We start from the raw sequence: 17,771 nt of genomic DNA on the forward strand, positions 1-17,771 counted from the left end.
TCCTCACGAACGCTTTGACACAGGACTGAAGCACCTTCCACTGGGTGTAGCAATGCCACACTGAGGGCTCAGTTCTAGCACGTGAAATTGGAAAGACATGTTTAAACTAAAGCAGAGGTCAAACAATCAACAAATCCTGTGCCGTCTTCCACAGGTGGAATTTTACTATTAGTACAAAGTCTGTTGAATGTGCTAAAATGAGAACAGAACTTAGCGAATCTCTCTCTCTCTCTCTCTCTCTCTCTCTCTCTCTCTCTCTCTTTCTTTCTCTCTTTCTTCTTTTTTTTTGGAACTAATAAATGGCCATAGATAGTGTGTAGTTACTCTAAAGTATGAGCAAGTGATGACTCACCGTTACTAATGAATTGCTTATGATAGCTATATGATTAAGTAACAATAAACCACTCCAGTAATATGAGTCTGTATGCATGTACATAGCCAAATTCACACTCCATACATTTCTCTGCTTCTCAGAGATAACTGAGTTTATAAGCTGACTATTCTGAGGTAGGACCTTGGTATAGGAATCTATGATTTTAGCCAGGTTTCAGAATATAAGAGCTAAGTAGAAAATAAACTCTACAAACTCTAGGCCTATATTAGTGGCACATACTTGAAATTTCAAATACTCAGTGTCTAAGGTGGGAGGATTTGAGTCAGGGGATGGTTTGTCTGTTCAGTGAGCTCCAAGTAACCCTTTGCTACATTGTGAACCCCTGCTTCTAATCTAACAAATAAACAAAAGCTCCTATCAGTTGTATTTTTTAAGTGACACCCATGAGCTACAACTCAAAAAATACCATTCACAATTGGACAAAACTATAAAATGTTTAACAAGATGTTTGAGAAAATATATACATGTACTGCAACACCAAAATATCGTCTAGTTAAGTGAAAGGAAGCTTATGTAAGGATAAAGTCATGCTGCTTTTATGAGTCAGATAATTAAAGATTTTAAGATGTTAATTTTCCTTTAATAGCCATTTTACATGCCTAATAGAGTTACTCAACTCTACCCATCATTATTGAATTTCAGGGCAATTAAAACTTAAAAATACAGTGAGATTTTATTTCAAAGGCACTAGAATAATTATACTAAAATGTTGTAAGACCGTGTGGTAACAAACTCTAAGGGACTCTTGGTGGTAATACGCAGTAGAGCTTTGGAAAACTGTTGGACAAGTTCTTATTAAATCAGGTCTTTATCTTTGAGACAGCAGAAGTTCACTCTTTAATGCTTACACAGAGAAAGAAAAATACTCATCCACAAGAACCTCGAACAACCATGTGTGTAGTAGGTTTACTCATGCCAGGACCAACCTGTAAGCAATCTAAATGCTCTTCTGTAGAAGATATGATGAGCATCTCAGGAAACCCTCCTTCCAGGAAAATCACACTAAGAAATACAAGAGCGAGCTACCACTGTGAGCAACTGTTGTTGTTTGGTTGGTTGGTATCAATGGCAAAATGCCACGAATTAGAATCACCAGTAAGGGGACACACGCGAACTGTCCTGATTTTCCTTGCCCTGGTCGCATTAATAGATATGAGAAGATCTGTTTTGTGGGCAGAAACTTCTGGCAGCAATACAGATGTAAAGATCCCTTGCTTCTGCTTGCTTGGCCTCCTTTCTTGTCTCCACATTGATTTGCCCTCTTTCTGCTGTTGCTGCTGTTTCCTTAGCTGCTAACAGAACCAGTATTTCCAGGCTTTCATCATTGACTCAGACCAATGGTTTCCAGGAACAGGTATCCAGATTAGGATTGTTGAGCACTAAGCCTTATGGACTGAGTGACTTCCATGTTGTTTATCTTCCTAGCGGGAGAAGGAAACTATGGGACTACTCTAATTGTTGAGATTCCCAGTATCAAGGACCAAGCAGATACTGTGTTCTCAACTCTCAGATGTGATTCATCTATAGTTACTATTAAAACATAATCTGGCTTAATTATATACATGTATCTCATCCCATGATTCATTCCTCTGGAGAATCCTGATCTTTATAATGTGTATGAATCTGCAAAGCCAGATGCTGAGAGAAAGAAACAGTATATGAAGTGGCATAGATTATTAGTCTTGGATAATTCTATTTGCATCACTGTCAAAACAGACAAAACTAATCAATGCCAATAACATTCAAAATAGTTATGTCTAAAGGCATGGTCATTGTCTGTCATGGGAAATTCCAGGTGTAAAATAAATGATTCTTATTTGTTGTGATGAAGATAAATTAGAGATTAATGTCTTTTAAAATTAGCAAATTGGATAATCAAAATCTCTTTCACAGATGTTATATAATGTTTACAGTTTATCTCAAACAATATAGTTTTGAAAAAATTAATCATGACGTTTTTGTTGTGAGGCTAACCATGCCTGGCACTAGAAATTTAGCGACAAGCTCAGGGTTAGTGAGGCCATGGATCTTCGAGGAGAATGATGCTACCACAAGTAGACCAGCATATTTTCTGAGCTCTAAAACTTACCATATGTACTCACAGATAAGTGTAGCTCTCCCCCCACATCAATGAACTTTATGTTTGTGTAAAACAGAGACCATTAAGGAAAACCTTAACATCATATACTGTAGAGATCATCTGATCAAAGGGTTCCTAGTACCAACAAATACTCCTCCTCCACCTAAGACATGGTGAATATCAAAGAAAAGGGATAGAAGACTGTAAAAATCAGAGGACGAGGAAAGCTTCTGTGAGGTGTTTCTCCTAGAAATGATAGGTTAGTTACATCTATAATTCCTCAACAGTATTGCTGTTTAATCAAAATCTGAACCGATAGACATGCTAAGGAGAAAGAATGAAATCTATTGTGGCCCCAATACAAGACACAGAACTGTCAGGAGCTAATGTTGAAGATGGAGATTAGCCTTTTCCAGAGAGCAATTACCTATTGGTTATCCATCATTAGCCTTCCCAGCGAGCAATCCCCTATTGGTTACCCAGTACAGAGTGGTCATCTCTGAAATCATATATACAACAACAACACCAAGCAAGGCACATTAGTTGTACTTATACATTTATGTAATAATCCAAGAAAAAGAGGCTATTAATTTGAGACGGGATGGGGAGGAACATGGGAGGGTAAGAAGAAGGAGACATGAAAAGTTTTTGGGAAGGAAATGAAAGTTGTAAAGTGATATTATTATATTTTAATTAAAATGAAAGTACTTTAAAATTAAATCTTTAAAATTTAATCCTTTAATTTAATTCTGAAAACTATACATGATGACTTAGGGTTTCTTATTGCTGTGATGAAATATCATGGCCAAAGAAACTTGGGGAGGAAGGTTTCATTTGGTTTACACAGTTGACTGTGAGAAGCCAGAGAAGTTACCTATTTTCTCAGGTGAATTGCCCAGCACTGAAGCATGATTAATAAAAACTCAGAGAGAGAACTTGAGGTTCAACCTGAATATCAGAAAAGCAAAGTAGCCAGCCACTGACTCTTACCTCTACCTGAGTCCGAAATGGTGATCCTGCCTCCAGAAATCTCAGAATGAGACTGAGCCTGAGAACTGTCTCCTCCCATTTTATAATCCTCTCCAGGGCTGGGATTAAGGGTCTGGTTTCTATGGCAGCTAGTGTGTATACTGGGATTAAAGGTTTGTGTTACCACTGTCTGGTGTGTAATGTTGACCAGTGGGGCTGTTTTGCTTTCTGATCTTCAAGCAAGCTTTATTTATTAAAATACAAAAGTAATACACTACATAGTACCGTCTAACTTGAGCTAGCCATCAAAGAAGTTCTTGGGTCAGTAGAAGCTTGACCTCTCCAAGTCCTGTAACCAAAGTGGTTGATGTTTTCAGCAATATGTTCTTAACCTGAGATTCTGGCAGAAAATAAAGAACAACAGCAATAGCCTGTATTGTTTGAGAAAGTCTCTTGAACCCCACTGACCAACAACTTGAGAAGACATATCTCATGTGTGGCACTGATCTTTCTGTTTAATAGGCTATGATTGCTGGTGAAGAATTTCCCCCATTTTGAGTAATTACAATTAAACGATATATCATTTGCCAAGACCTTTTCAAACATCCTAGTGCTATTTATGCCCCCAACCCCTCCCATTTCACCTTTCTCTCTGATTTCCCCTCCCTCCTGGCTTCCTACTCTTTCCTTTCCTTTGCCCCTCAGAGAAGAGAATGGGACCTTTCTATCAGGTCTCCTACCTGGTGCTGACCCTGACCGCTCTACGACTTTACCACCCACCGCTTTCACCAGTTGTGTAAGTTACATGGACATGGATTTGTTTATTGTTTTCAGAAGTTGACATAAACTAGAGAATATTAAGAATCAGTCTTCTACGTTGTAGTTTAATGGCCTTCAGTGTCTCCTGCTGTCCCCATATGGCAGACTGTCTGGAGTGCATGTCATCAGGGCTTAGTGATGGATGCTGTGGCTATAAAGGCAGCTGTGCCCCTTGGCATAGTCATCTTCCCTTTAAGCCTGAGGATGGCACTGCCAGGCCACCACTAACTCTTCTCTCCAGCACTCAGTGTCACACTGGCTCTTCCTTATCATCACATCCGAGAAAGACATTTTTCATGTTTCTCTGACTGGCACTGTTATCAGAGTTTGGGAGATTTCTTCTGCAAAGGTTAATAAGAAGTTTCTGAAAAGCATCTGGAACCATTTTGCAATAGAGGATTTTAGGAAGCCCTCACTTGGTACAGTTTATCAGAAAAGTGGCCTAATCTGTTGTGTCAAGAAAGAGATAAACTATATACATTTTTTCTATAGTCAACATTCCTTAGTTAGAATGAAAAACTGAAGGTGGTGTTTATATAACTTTTCTGTATGACACAGATCATTGCTATAATGAAACTCTTTCAATGCTTAATAAAGGATATCTTAGTCTTAATGGCTTCACGAAAATAACAAACTCACTAAGTTTTAGATGTTATAAAAAGTCCTTTTAGTTGGGTATCATCAAGTCTGCAAGAGGTCAGGAAGACAATCATTCCAGTAGCCACGACTGCAGAGATGAGAGCAATTTATTGAGAGTTTTATATATGCTGAGCACACACATTAAGTACTTTCCACACATGTTATCACCACAACTCACGAGAGAGCTGCGATTATTATCTTCTTTTGAGTGAGCAAATAAAAGAGATGGAATTTTACAATTCACATGACTATTAATAGAACAAAGATTTGAATCAGGTTTTTAATTCTTTCTAACTCTGAGGTACTTGAGGGCTATGTGTGAATGTGGTATGTGTATGGTAAGTATGTGTGTGTATGAGGTGTCTGTTCTGTGTATGTATATATACATGGTATGCATGGTGATGTGTATCTATGTGTGCTTGTAAGTTTCATGTGTGTAGTGTTTGGGGGTGTGCAGTGGTGTATGCATATGAAATACATGGTGTTTGGGGGATATGAGTTGTGTGTATGTGATGTGCAAGGTATGAGGGAGAGTGTGGTGTTTGTGTGAAAATGTGTTATATGGTATGGTGTGTGTAGTGTAGTATGTATCTTTGTATATGTGTGCTTGTGGTATGGTATGGTATGATACTATATGGGTCATATATACCACCTGTGCAAAAATTTTATTGTGACATTTTTATAAATGTGTGAAATGATCTTTGATCATACACACTGCTCAGATCCCTTCTTGTCTACTCTTTCTTCTTCCCCAATCTCTATCCTTTTTCTAAACAGCCTCCCTTCAACTTTCATGCCTCACTTTAATCTATCCATATTTTCTTCATCCATTTATCAAGTGAGGTGCAACAACACTAAGTCCATGACATGTAATTGAAATAGCTCTGTGCAAAGCATGTGCAGGTGTCTTTGCCGTGGGATTTCTTCAGATAGGTGCCCAGGAGTGCTACAGCTGTCTTGTGTTTACTCTATTTTTAATTTTTCTGAAAAATTACACATTGAGTATCACAACACATGAACTAAGCTACATTCCAGAGAGTAGTGAACACTCATCAACATTGAATGTTTATTAAGATTTATATCTATGTTTTAAATAATGTGTATGGGAGGTGTTGGTGTGTACATGTGAGGGCAGTACCAGCAGAGGCCCCAAAGGGATGTCAGCTATTCTGCAGCTGGAGTTAAAGATAGCTAAATCACCTGTATGTGTCACCATGGATGCTGGTATCAGAGCTCTGGTCCTCTGCCAGAGCAGTGCCCATTCTTAACCAAAAGCATGTGCCACTCCTACTGGTCTGACCAGCATATTAGGTGTGTATTGCATGGGGGTTGTTCATGATGATATTCATTTTGACTCATTGTAGTTTTGATTTCCACTTCCATGATAGCTGAGGAGGAGTAACACTCTGCTGATGTGGGATTCCCCCCTGTATGCTGTGAATATCATTGGTTAATAAAGAAACTACTTTGAGCCTATAGCAGAGCTATAGGGGAACAGACTTAGGCAGGGAAAACTAAACTGAATGCTGGGAGAAAGAAGGGTAGAGTCAGGGAGAAGCCATAGAGCTGCCACCAGAGACAGACTTGCTGAAACTTTGCTGATAGGCCACAACCTCGTGGTAATGCACAGATTAATGGAGATGGGTTAAATTATGATGTAAGAGTTAGCCAATAAGAAGCTAGAGCTAATGGGCCACACAGTGATTTAAATAATACAGTTTCTGTGTGGTTATTTTGGTTCTGGGCAGCCAGGAACTAACTAGTGGCCTCCTCCAACACTCCACCCTCACTTATGGGCCATATATGGTTCTTCTGTTGAGAACTGTCTGCCTTGTTCATTTATCCATTTACTGGCTGGCTTACTTGTAACGGTGTTTGATGTTCAGAGTTTCAAGTTATTTGTACACTCAGGATATTAGACACCTGTACTTTATTCTACAGGTTGTTTCTTTCCTCTTGATTCTTTTGCTGTACAGAAGCTTTTTAATATCATACAGCCATTTAGGCCAATTATTGTTTCCTGAGTCCTTGGAGTGCTTTTCAGAGAAATATTGCCTTTGCTTTTATCTTGAAGTGTTCCTCCTATGCAATCCTCTATTGGCTTTGAAGTTACAGCTCTTGCGTTAAGGTCTGTGATCCACTTTTAATTTACTTTCAGACAGGGTGGAAGGCAGGAGACTGATTCCAGCCACTCAGCAAGCATTTATCCTGTTTTTCACATCCTCCTTTCTAGGACATTGTCCTCCTGTGTATAGTTTTGGCACATGTATCAGAATCAAGTGGCTGTGGCTATGTGGGTTTATTTTGGAGTCCTCTATTCTATTCTATTGGGCTGATTTTGTACCAGCACCACGCTGGCTTTACTGATCTCTAATATAATTTTAAATTGGCACTACACTACCTCTAGCATTCCTTTGCTTACTCAGGATTTTTCAGTGTATAGATTCATAATCACTTAGCAAATTTGACTCTGAGTCCATCCATCCAACCAACCATCCAACCATCCTACCCATCCATCCGTCCATCCATCCATCCTTCCTTCCATCCATCCATTCATGTATGTTTTTGGTGAAAGTGTTTTAATGACCTACTAACTACATACTGTTGCTGAATTTAATGATAAAGAAGAGTGATAGGGTCCTAGAAGGAACATCTGTATCGCTGACTCACAGGCTTTTAGCATTCCACAGAAGAGGAAGTGGAAAGCATTTACAAGCCAGAGGGTAAGGAGGAACACTAAAAGAAAAGGAAAGGGGAAAAAAAGTCTTCTGGTTTATGATGTGGATGCTGCATTCCTAAGCTCACCATAGCTACGGGTAGCTCCCCAAGACCTACAGAAAATGAGGCTCGTTTAATCAGGGTTAAGGGAGGGGCTTATGTGATCCCACCCCTCCCCAAGCAACTATTGGCAGTTAATGATTGCTTCCTGACGTTACTGCTGAGAATTGCTCCAATAAATATCCTCCCAAAATTACTCAAAGAAGCAGCCCCAATCAAATCTGGTGGGCACATGCGCAAAAAAAGATATGACAGTTGGAAGTAGAAGAGGGTTTTGGTGGAGGGTACAGAGGAATGGGAGAAGGTAATTGGGTAGAAATTGACTAACATTCACTATATGAATATAGGAAATTATAAAAGAATACATTTTTTTAAAAGCTCACAGTAGGGAAAGAACAAAATATATTAAAAAACAGCTTTATTAATCTTTTCGTATTGTGGCAAGGTTACAACATCTTCATGTTAATTTAATGTGTTTTTTGTAAATTAAACTAGAAAAGTTTAGGAGAACATTACTAATTTACCCAAAAGTTAGAAAATAATGTGAATGCTTATTAATGCTGTAGTGAAATAAGCTTATGAAAGGCAATTTTTTTTTCTTCAACTATATCTGTGGAAGGTATCCCATAGTTGATTGCATGCCCTGGACAATAGGAGCAATGTCTCCTTTGGGGACTGCATCTTCTTGTTAACTTTGGGACCTTTGCTTGCTCGAGTTTAGAGTCCACATCCTGTGAATAAGATTTAATTCATTCTGGATGTATTCTCATGCATAGGGTAAATTGTGGAAATGTATCCATTTGAGAATCTTCTTTTAAAAAGTACTATTGAGCTTCACTTTACTTGACAAGGTCAATACTGGCAAATGGGAAGGACCGTTAGAAGTTGTGCTGACTCTAAGTTCCACAGTGAGTACCGTGGGAGACACATCAGCTGAGGAGGAAACAGAGCTATCCTGTACAGTGCTCCTGGTGAAAGGCGAACTACCCTGCTGGTGAGGCCTCTGGTACCCACACCACCTAAAGGGCTCCAAAGAAAAGGAAATGTACTTTCTTTGGTGTGAATGTTTTCCTTCATGGAGGGAAAAAAGATGTAAAAGAGTAATGGGGGACAGAAAGTAAAAGGCATTTAAAAAGTAGTTTCTTCACATCTGATAATTAAAACATGTAAATCATGGCATTGGGACCCTATTATAGAAGACAACTTTTTAACCACAAAAGGCTAATTATTAAATAGCACAAAAGAATAATTATTAAATAGCACTTCAATTTTCAAGTTAAGTTAAAAAGTTTTCATTTTATTTTTTTCAACATACAGATTTATTCTTCGAGAATTACACACACATATAGTTAAGTATTATCATATGGATCCCCCACCTACCCCCAACTCTGCTTCTATCTTCTGATGCCCTCTCCTGACTTTATTTTGATAATCCACTGTTGGTGAAAATAATCACAGCATTCATCATAAAGGAAGTAAATGATAGTTTACTCTGTAGCCATTTTGAATGAACCAGATTTGGTTACCACATGAGTGCAGAAAACCTATCAGCAGCCACTCCCTCAAAGAAGAATGATGTGCCCATTCCCAGTAGCTGTCAGTTGCCAATAATGTCTCAATTACAGTTTAATGACAATATCAACTATGAGAAATGTAAGTTGTGATACTCTAGGTAAATAATCAGCAAACACATCTTATTGCATTTAGTTTTATTAACTCCTGAGTGGAAACTAAGTATAATTAATAAGTAATGACAAATTCTTCACTTTGCTTTTAATGATGTTGTTCACTGTCTCAGAAAGCAGCTGCCACTGACCACTGTACTTTAGACAACAGTGTAATGGCTATTAAAATTTTTAAATATATCTTTAAATCTAGGAGCTACATTTACATGAACTTGTTAATAAGCAGAACAAATGAGAGCAATTGCAATCAGCCTTAGACATAGGCAATAAGTACCATTGATACGTCCAAGGGGCTTTAATGGACCCTCTTCTGCTTCTCTTCTGACTCTGCCCTAAGAACCTTTTCTACTCAAGTGCTGTCAAGACCATGTTTTGAGCACTTACTACTACTCCTTTGCCAGGTTCATCTTAATTTGTTTAATACATGATAATTCAATGCAATTTTAACAGTTTTTTTTACTAGAGATACTCAATGGAGATTCAAGATCATTGAGACTGATGTGAATGATTATTTAGCAATCAATAGGCTTCTAGACACTCTCGGGGAAGTTATATTTGTGAGCACTGACCACATTTTCACATAAACAGTTTCATCATAATTTTATAAACAAATGAAAGTAAACAAAAATTTAAGAAACTATTTTATTTTACAGTTTCTAGAGAAATAATAATGAAATAGATACTTCGCATCATAAAGATCATAATGAAAAGGAAACAATAAAATAAATACTCAGAAAGAATTTGAGTATTTTTAGGAAGACTGACAGGAATGCAAACTGAGTATTGACTAGAGAGTTTTCTCTTAGTTTTGAAGGAGTGCTGGGATTTAAGCAGTATTAAAAACAAACTTGGGGGACTGAGGACGGAAGGTAGATGATGGTATTTCTGAAGGAGTACACCACTGAGCCAAGATCAGGGCAACTAGCTCTCTCATTAAATCGAGGCATTTGTCATTAGCTCATGTCAGAAGAGGGCACAGAAGTCAGCAATTAGGTTTGGAAATAAAGATGCACATAATTCTGAAGGTGTGACTTATGCATTACCACATCAAATTTTAATTTAAGCCGAGATAGTAATGAAAAGTAAGCAGAGTGATATATGCTGCAGAGCCTTCTAAGAGCTGCAGAAACAGTGGCCTGACATGGAAGGATACAACCTACATGGATGCAGGAGGAGGGAAGCTGATAACTGTCAAGTGGCTCAAATGAGACAAGAAATTCTGTACTAATCAGTATTATAAATCCCAATAGCTGTTTCTCTCCCCCCTCCCGTCCCTGGTGGCAGAGAGCCTCCGTGCTCTGCCTGCTTGGGCGCTGGGTCCTAACCCCAAGCGTAGGGTAAAGGGGAGCTCGGGGGCTTCTTTGTCCCCATAGCCCGCCTGCAGCAAGCAGGGTGGGCCCTTTGTCTGCGAGCGAACCAAGCAGCACGGAGTTTCGATCAGGGCACCTAGTGAGACATCATTGTGGTGAGTGAGTGCTGCGGCACCCGGGAACAGCCTGCCTACACTTCCTGATCAACCTACAGGGCTACACTGCCCGGTACCTCCTCTCTCTTCCTATCCCATCCAGCTTACATCCAGATCCCCCCACCCTCTGTTTCTCTCCCCCCTCCCGTCCCTGGTGGCAGAGAGCCTCCGTGCTCTGCCTGCTTGGGCGCTGGGTCCTAACCCCAAGCGTAGGGTAAAGGGGAGCTCGGGGACTTCTTTGTCCCCATAGCCCGCCTGCAGCAAGCAGGGTGGGCCCTTTGTCTGCGAGCGAACCAGGCAGCACGGAGTTTCGATCAGGGCACCTAGTGAGACATCATTGTGGTGAGTGAGTGCTGTGGCACCCGGGAACAGCCCGCCTACACTTCCTGATCATCCTACAGGGCTACACTGCCCGGTACCTCCTCTCTCTTCCTATCCCATCCAGCTTACATCCAGATCCCCCCACCCTCTGTTTCTCTCCCCCCTCCCGTCCCTGGTGGCAGAGAGCCTCCGTGCTCTGCCTGCTTGGGCGCTGGGTCCTAACCCCAAGCGTAGGGTAAAGGGGAGCTCGGGGACTTCTTTGTCCCCATAGCCCGCCTGCAGCAAGCAGGGTGGGCCCTTTGTCTGCCAGCGAACCAAGCAGCACGGAGTTTCGATCAGGGCACCTAGTGAGACATCATTGTGGTGAGTGAGTGCTGTGGCACCCGGGAACAGCCCGCCTACACTTCCTGATCATCCTACAGGGCTACACTGCCCGGTACCTCCTCTCTCTTCCTATCCCATCCAGCTTACATCCAGATCCCCCCACCCTCTGTTTCTCTCCCCCCTCCCGTCCCTGGTGGCAGAGAGCCTCCCTGTTCTGCCTGCTTGGGCGCTGGGTCCTAACCCCAAGCGTAGGGTAAAGGGGAGCTCGGGGGCTTCTTTGTCCCCATAGCCCGCCTGCAGCAAGCAGGGTGGGCCCTTTGTCTGCGAGCGAACCAGGCAGCACGGAGTTTCGATCAGGGCACCTAGTGAGACATCATTGTGGTGAGTGAGTGCTGCGGCACACGGGAACAGCCCGCCAACACTTCCTGATCAACCTACAGGGCTACACTGCCCGGTACCTCCTCTCTCTTCCTATCCCATCCAGCTTACATCCAGATCCCCCCACCCTCTGTTTCTCTCCCCCCTCCCGTCCCTGGTGGCAGAGAGCCTCCCTGCTCTGCCTGCTTGGGCGCTGGGTCCTAACCCCAAGCGTAGGGTAAAGGGGAGCTCGGGGGCTTCTTTGTCCCCATAGCCCGCCTGCAGCAAGCAGGGTGGGCCCTTTGTCTGCGAGCGAACCAGGCAGCACGGAGTTTCGATCAGGGCACCTAGTGAGACATCATTGTGGTGAGTGAGTGCTGCGGCACCCGGGAACAGCCCGCCTACACTTCCTGATCAACCTACAGGGCTACACTGCCCGGTACCTCCTCGCTATTCCTATCCCATCCAGCTTACATCCAGATCCCCCTACCCCCTGTCTCTCTCCATCCCTCCCTTCTTGGAGCAGAGTGCCTCCCTGTTCAGCCTGCCTGGGCGCTGGGACTGAACCCGAAGGTGAGTGCAAAGGGAAAGGTGGTAGCTCCTTTGTCGTCATAACCTGCCTGCAGCAAGCAGGGTGGGCCTTTGTTTTCAAGCTAACCAAGCAGCAAGGAGATCGGAACTGGACTCCAGGAGAAACATCACGGGGGAGTGACATCACTTGGAAGGTACATCAGTTGGCAAGAAGACCTGATCCTGTAAAAGAAGATCCATAGGAGAATATTGGAAGGAAGAGATGGGGAGACGCCAATGCAAGAATTCACCCAACAATCTGAAGAACAACACGAAACCACCAGAAGCCAGCGACCTCACAACAGGAGGACATGAACACCTTAATCATGAAGAAGGAGAAAAAACTGACTTCATGACAGTGATTGACACCCTTAAACAGCATATAAAAAACGCCCTTATAGAAATGGATGAGAAGTATAACAGAAAGTTCGAGGAATTGAGTAAATCAGTGAATGATACCCTAGGAAAGCAAGGAAAAACAATCAAGCAGATAATGGAAACAGTTCATGATTTGAAAAATGAAATGGAGGCAAAGAAGAAAACACAAACAGAGGGCCGGCTGGACATGGAAAATCTAGGTAAACGAATAGAGACTACAGAAACAAGCATAACCAGCAGAATACAAGAGATAGAAGAAAGAATCTCAGAGTCTGAGGATAACATAGAGAAAATAAACGCACTGATCAAAGAAAACAGCAAGTCCAACAAACTCTCATCACAAAACATTCAGGAAATATGGGACACAATAAAAAGACCAAACCTAAGAATAATTGGAGTAGAAGAAGGAGAAGAAGTGCAGCTCAACGGTCCAGAAAATATACTTAACAAAATTATAGAAGAAAACTTTCCCAACCTGAAGAAGGATGTACCTATGAAGGTTCAAGAGGCATACAGAACCCCAAATAGGCTGGATCAAAAAAAAACATCCCCTCGCCATATAATAATCAAAACACAAAATATACAGAATAAAGAAAGAATATTAAGAGCCGCAAAGGAAAAAGGCCAACTTACTTATAAAGGTAAACCTATCAGACTTACACCTGACTTCTCTATGGAAACCATGAAAGCCAGAAGGTCCTGGATAGATGTACTGCAAAAACTAAGAGACCATGGATGCAAGCCCAGACTACTATATCCAGCCAAGCTTTCGTTCACCATAAATGGAGAAAACAAAATTTTCCAGGATAAAAACAAATTTAAGCAATACGTAGCCACAAATCCAGCCTTACAGAAAATAATAGAAGGAAAATCACTAACCAAGGAGTCCAACAAAGACCTCAATAACTCAGACATCTAGAGACCCTTCACCAGCGCAACTCAAAGAAGGGAAACACACAAACCCTACTACTTAAAAAGTGACCGGAGTTAACAACCACTGGTCATTAATATCACTTAATGTCAATGGACTCAACTCACCTATAAAAAGGCACAGGCTAAGAGACTGGATACGAAAACAGGATCCAACATTCTGCTGTCTACAAGAAACACACCTCAACCACAAAGACAGGCACCTACTTAGAGTAAAGGGCTGGGAAAAGGCTTATCAAGCAAATGGACCTAAGAAACAAGCAGGTGTGGCCATACTAATTTCTAACAAAGTTGACTTCAAACTTAAATCAATCAAAAGAGATGGAGAGGGACATTTTATACTCATAACAGGAAAAATTCATCAGGAAGAAATCTCAATCCTGAATATCTATGCCCCTAATATAAAAGCACCCACGTATGTAAAAGAAACATTGCTAAAATTCAAGGCAGCCATCAAACCGCACACACTAATAGTAGGAGACTTCAACACTCCTCTTTCACCAATGGACAGGTCAATCAGACAGAAACCTAACAGAGAAATTAGAGAATTAATGGAGGTAATGAAGCAAATGGACTTAACAGACATCTATAGAATATTTCACCCAAATAGGAAAGAATATACCTTTTTCTCTGCAGCTCATGGAACCTTCTCGAAAATTGACCACATACTTGGTAACAAAGCTAACTTACACAGCTACAAAAAAATATTACTAACCAACTGTCTCTTATCAGACCACCATGGATTAAAGTTAGAATTCAACAACAATGCTACCCCCAGAAAGCCTACAAACTCATGGAAACTGAACAGTCAACTACTGAACCATACCTGGATTAAGGAGGAAATAAAGAAAGAAATTAAAGTCTTCCTTGAATTCAATGAAAATATAGAAACAACATACTCGAACTTATGGGACACTATGAAAGCAGTCCTGAGAGGAAAGTTCATAGCACTAAGTGCCCACTTAAAGAAAACAGAGAAAGCACATATTGGAGACTTAACAGCCCACCTGAAAGCTCTAGAAAAAAAAGAAGCAGACTCACCTAGGAGGAGTAGAAGACTGGAAATAATCAAACTGAGGGCTGAAATCAACAAAATAGAAACACAAAAAACAATCCAAAGAATCAATGAATCAAGAAGCTGGTTCCTGGAAAAAATCAACAAGATTGACAAACCCCTATCCAAACTAATCAAACGGCAGAGAGAAAATTTGCAAATTAATAAGATCAGAAATGAAAAGGGGGACATAACCACAAACACAGAGGAAATTCAGAGAGTCATTAGATCTTACTACAAAAGCTTGTATGCCACTAAACTGGAAAGTGTAAAAGAAATGGACACTTTCTTAGATAAATACGATTTACCAAAATTAAATCAGGACCAGGTGAACAAGCTAAACAGACCTGTCAGTCGCGAAGAACTAGAAGCTGTTATCAAAAACCTCCCTACCAAAAAAAGCCCAGGGCCAGATGGTTTCAATGCGGAATTCTACCAGAACTTCCAAGAAGACCTAATACCTATACTCCTCAATGTATTCCACAATATAGAAACAGAAGGGTCATTACCAAATTCCTTTTATGAAGCTACAGTTACTCTGATACCAAAACCACACAAAGACTCATCCAGGAAAGAGAATTACAGGCCGATCTCACTCATGAATATCGACGCAAAAATCCTCAACAAAATACTGGCAAACCGAATCCAAGAACACATCCGAAAAATTATCCATTATGATCAAGTAGGCTTCATTCCTGAGATGCAGGGCTGGTTCAACATACGAAAATCTATCAATGTAATCCATCATATAAATAAACTGAAAGAAAAAAACCATATGATCATTTCATTAGATGCTGAAAAAGCATTTGACAAAATTCAACATCCATTTATGTTAAAAGTCTTGGAGAGATTAGCGATACAAGGGTCATACCTAAATATAATAAAAGCTATATACAGCAAGCCGACAGCCAACATCAAATTAAATGGAGAGAAACTCAAAGCCATCCCGCTTAACTCAGGAACACGACAAGGCTGCCCACTTTCGCCATACCTCTTCAATATAGTGCTGGAAGTTCTAGCAATAGCAATAAGACAGCATAATGGGATCAAGGGGATTCGAATTGGAAATGAAGAAGTTAAACTTTCGTTATTCGCAGATGATATGATAGTGTACATAAGCGACCCCCAAAATTCCACCAAAGAACTTTTACAGCTGATAAACAGCTTTAGTAATGTGGCAGGATACAAGATCAACTCCAAAAAATCAGTCGCCCTCCTATACTCAAAGGATATGGAAGCAGAGAGGGAAATCAGAGAAGCTTCTCCATTCACGATAGCCACAAACAGCATAAAATATCTTGGGGTAAATCTAACCAAGGAAGTGAAAGATCTATTTGACAAGAACTTTAAGGCATTGAAGAAAGAAATTGAAGAGGATACCAAAAAATGGATGGACATCCCTTGCTCTTGGATTGGGAGGATCAACATAGTAAAAATGGCAATTCTACCAAAGGCAATTTATAGATTCAATGCAATCCCCATCAAGATCCCATCAAAATTCTTCACAGATCTGGAGAGGACAATAATCAACTTTATATGGAAAAACAAAAAACCCAGGATAGCCAAAACAATCCTATACAATAAAGGATTGTCTGGAGGCATTACCATCCCTGACTTCAAACTCTATTACAGAGCTACAGTAATGAAAACAGGGTGGTACTGGCATAAAAACAGAGAAGTCGACCAATGGAATCGTATAGAAGACCCGGACTTTATCCCACAAACCTATGAACACCTCATTTTCGATAAAGGAGCTAAAAGTTTACATTGGAAGAAAGAAAGCATCTTCAACAAATGGTGCTGGCACAACTGGATGTCAACCTGTAGAAGAATGAAAATAGACCCATATCTATCACCGTGCACAAAACTCAAGTCCAAATGGATTAAAGACCTCAATATCAGCCCGAAAACACTGAATCTGATAGAAGAGAAAGTGGGCAATACCCTACAACAGATGGGCACAGGCGATCGCTTCTTAGGTATAACCCCAGAAGCACAGACATTAAGGGCAACATTGAATAAATGGGACCTACTAAAACTGAGAAGCTTCTGTAAAGCAAAGGACACTGTCACTAAGACACAAAGGCAACCTACTGACTGGGAGAAGATCTTCACCAACCCCGCAACAGACAAAGGTCTGATCTCCAAAATATATAGAGAACTCAAGAAACTAGACTTTAAAATGCTAATTAACCCAATTAAAAAATGGGGCGCTGAACTGAACAGAGAATTCTCAACAGAAGAAGTTCAAATGACCAAAAGACACTTAAGGTCATGCTCAACCTCCTTAGCGATCAGGGAAATGCAAATCAAAACAACTTTGAGATATCATCTTACACCTGTAAGATTGGCTAAAGTCAAAAACACCAAGGATAGCCTTTGCTGGAGAGGCTGTGGAGGAAGGGGTACCCTCATCCATTGCTGGTGGGAATGCAATCTTGTGCAACCACTGTGGAAGTCAGTGTTTCGGTTTCTCCGGAAATTCGGGATCAACCTACCCCTGGACCCAGCAATACCACTCTTGGGAATTTACCCAAGAGATGCTCTATCACATGTCAAAAGCATTTGTTCAACTATGTTCATAGCAGTATTATTTGTAATAGCCAGAACCTGTAAACAACCTAGATGCCCTTCAATGGAAGAATGGATGAAGAAAGTATGGAATATATACACACTAGAGTACTACGCTGCGGTAAAAAACAATGACTTCTCGAATTTTGCATGCAAATGGATGGAAATAGAAAACACTATCCTGAGTGAGGTATCCCAGGCCCAAAAAGACGAACATGGGATGTACTCACTCATAATTGGATTCTAGCCATAAATAGGGTTCACGGAGTCTACAATAGGCGAATCTAAAGAAGCTAAGTAAGAAGGTGAACCCAAGGAAAAACATAGTTATCCTCTTGGATAAGGGAAGTAGACAAAATTGCCGGGGGGAAAAGTGGGATCTTGGGGGTGGGGTGGGATGGGGATTAGGGGAGATGGGGAGAGAAAAGGTAGAAGGG

This window comes from Microtus pennsylvanicus, chromosome 4, assembly GCF_037038515.1.
Source record: "Microtus pennsylvanicus isolate mMicPen1 chromosome 4, mMicPen1.hap1, whole genome shotgun sequence".
In the NCBI taxonomy this organism is placed as follows: domain Eukaryota; kingdom Metazoa; phylum Chordata; class Mammalia; order Rodentia; family Cricetidae; genus Microtus; species Microtus pennsylvanicus.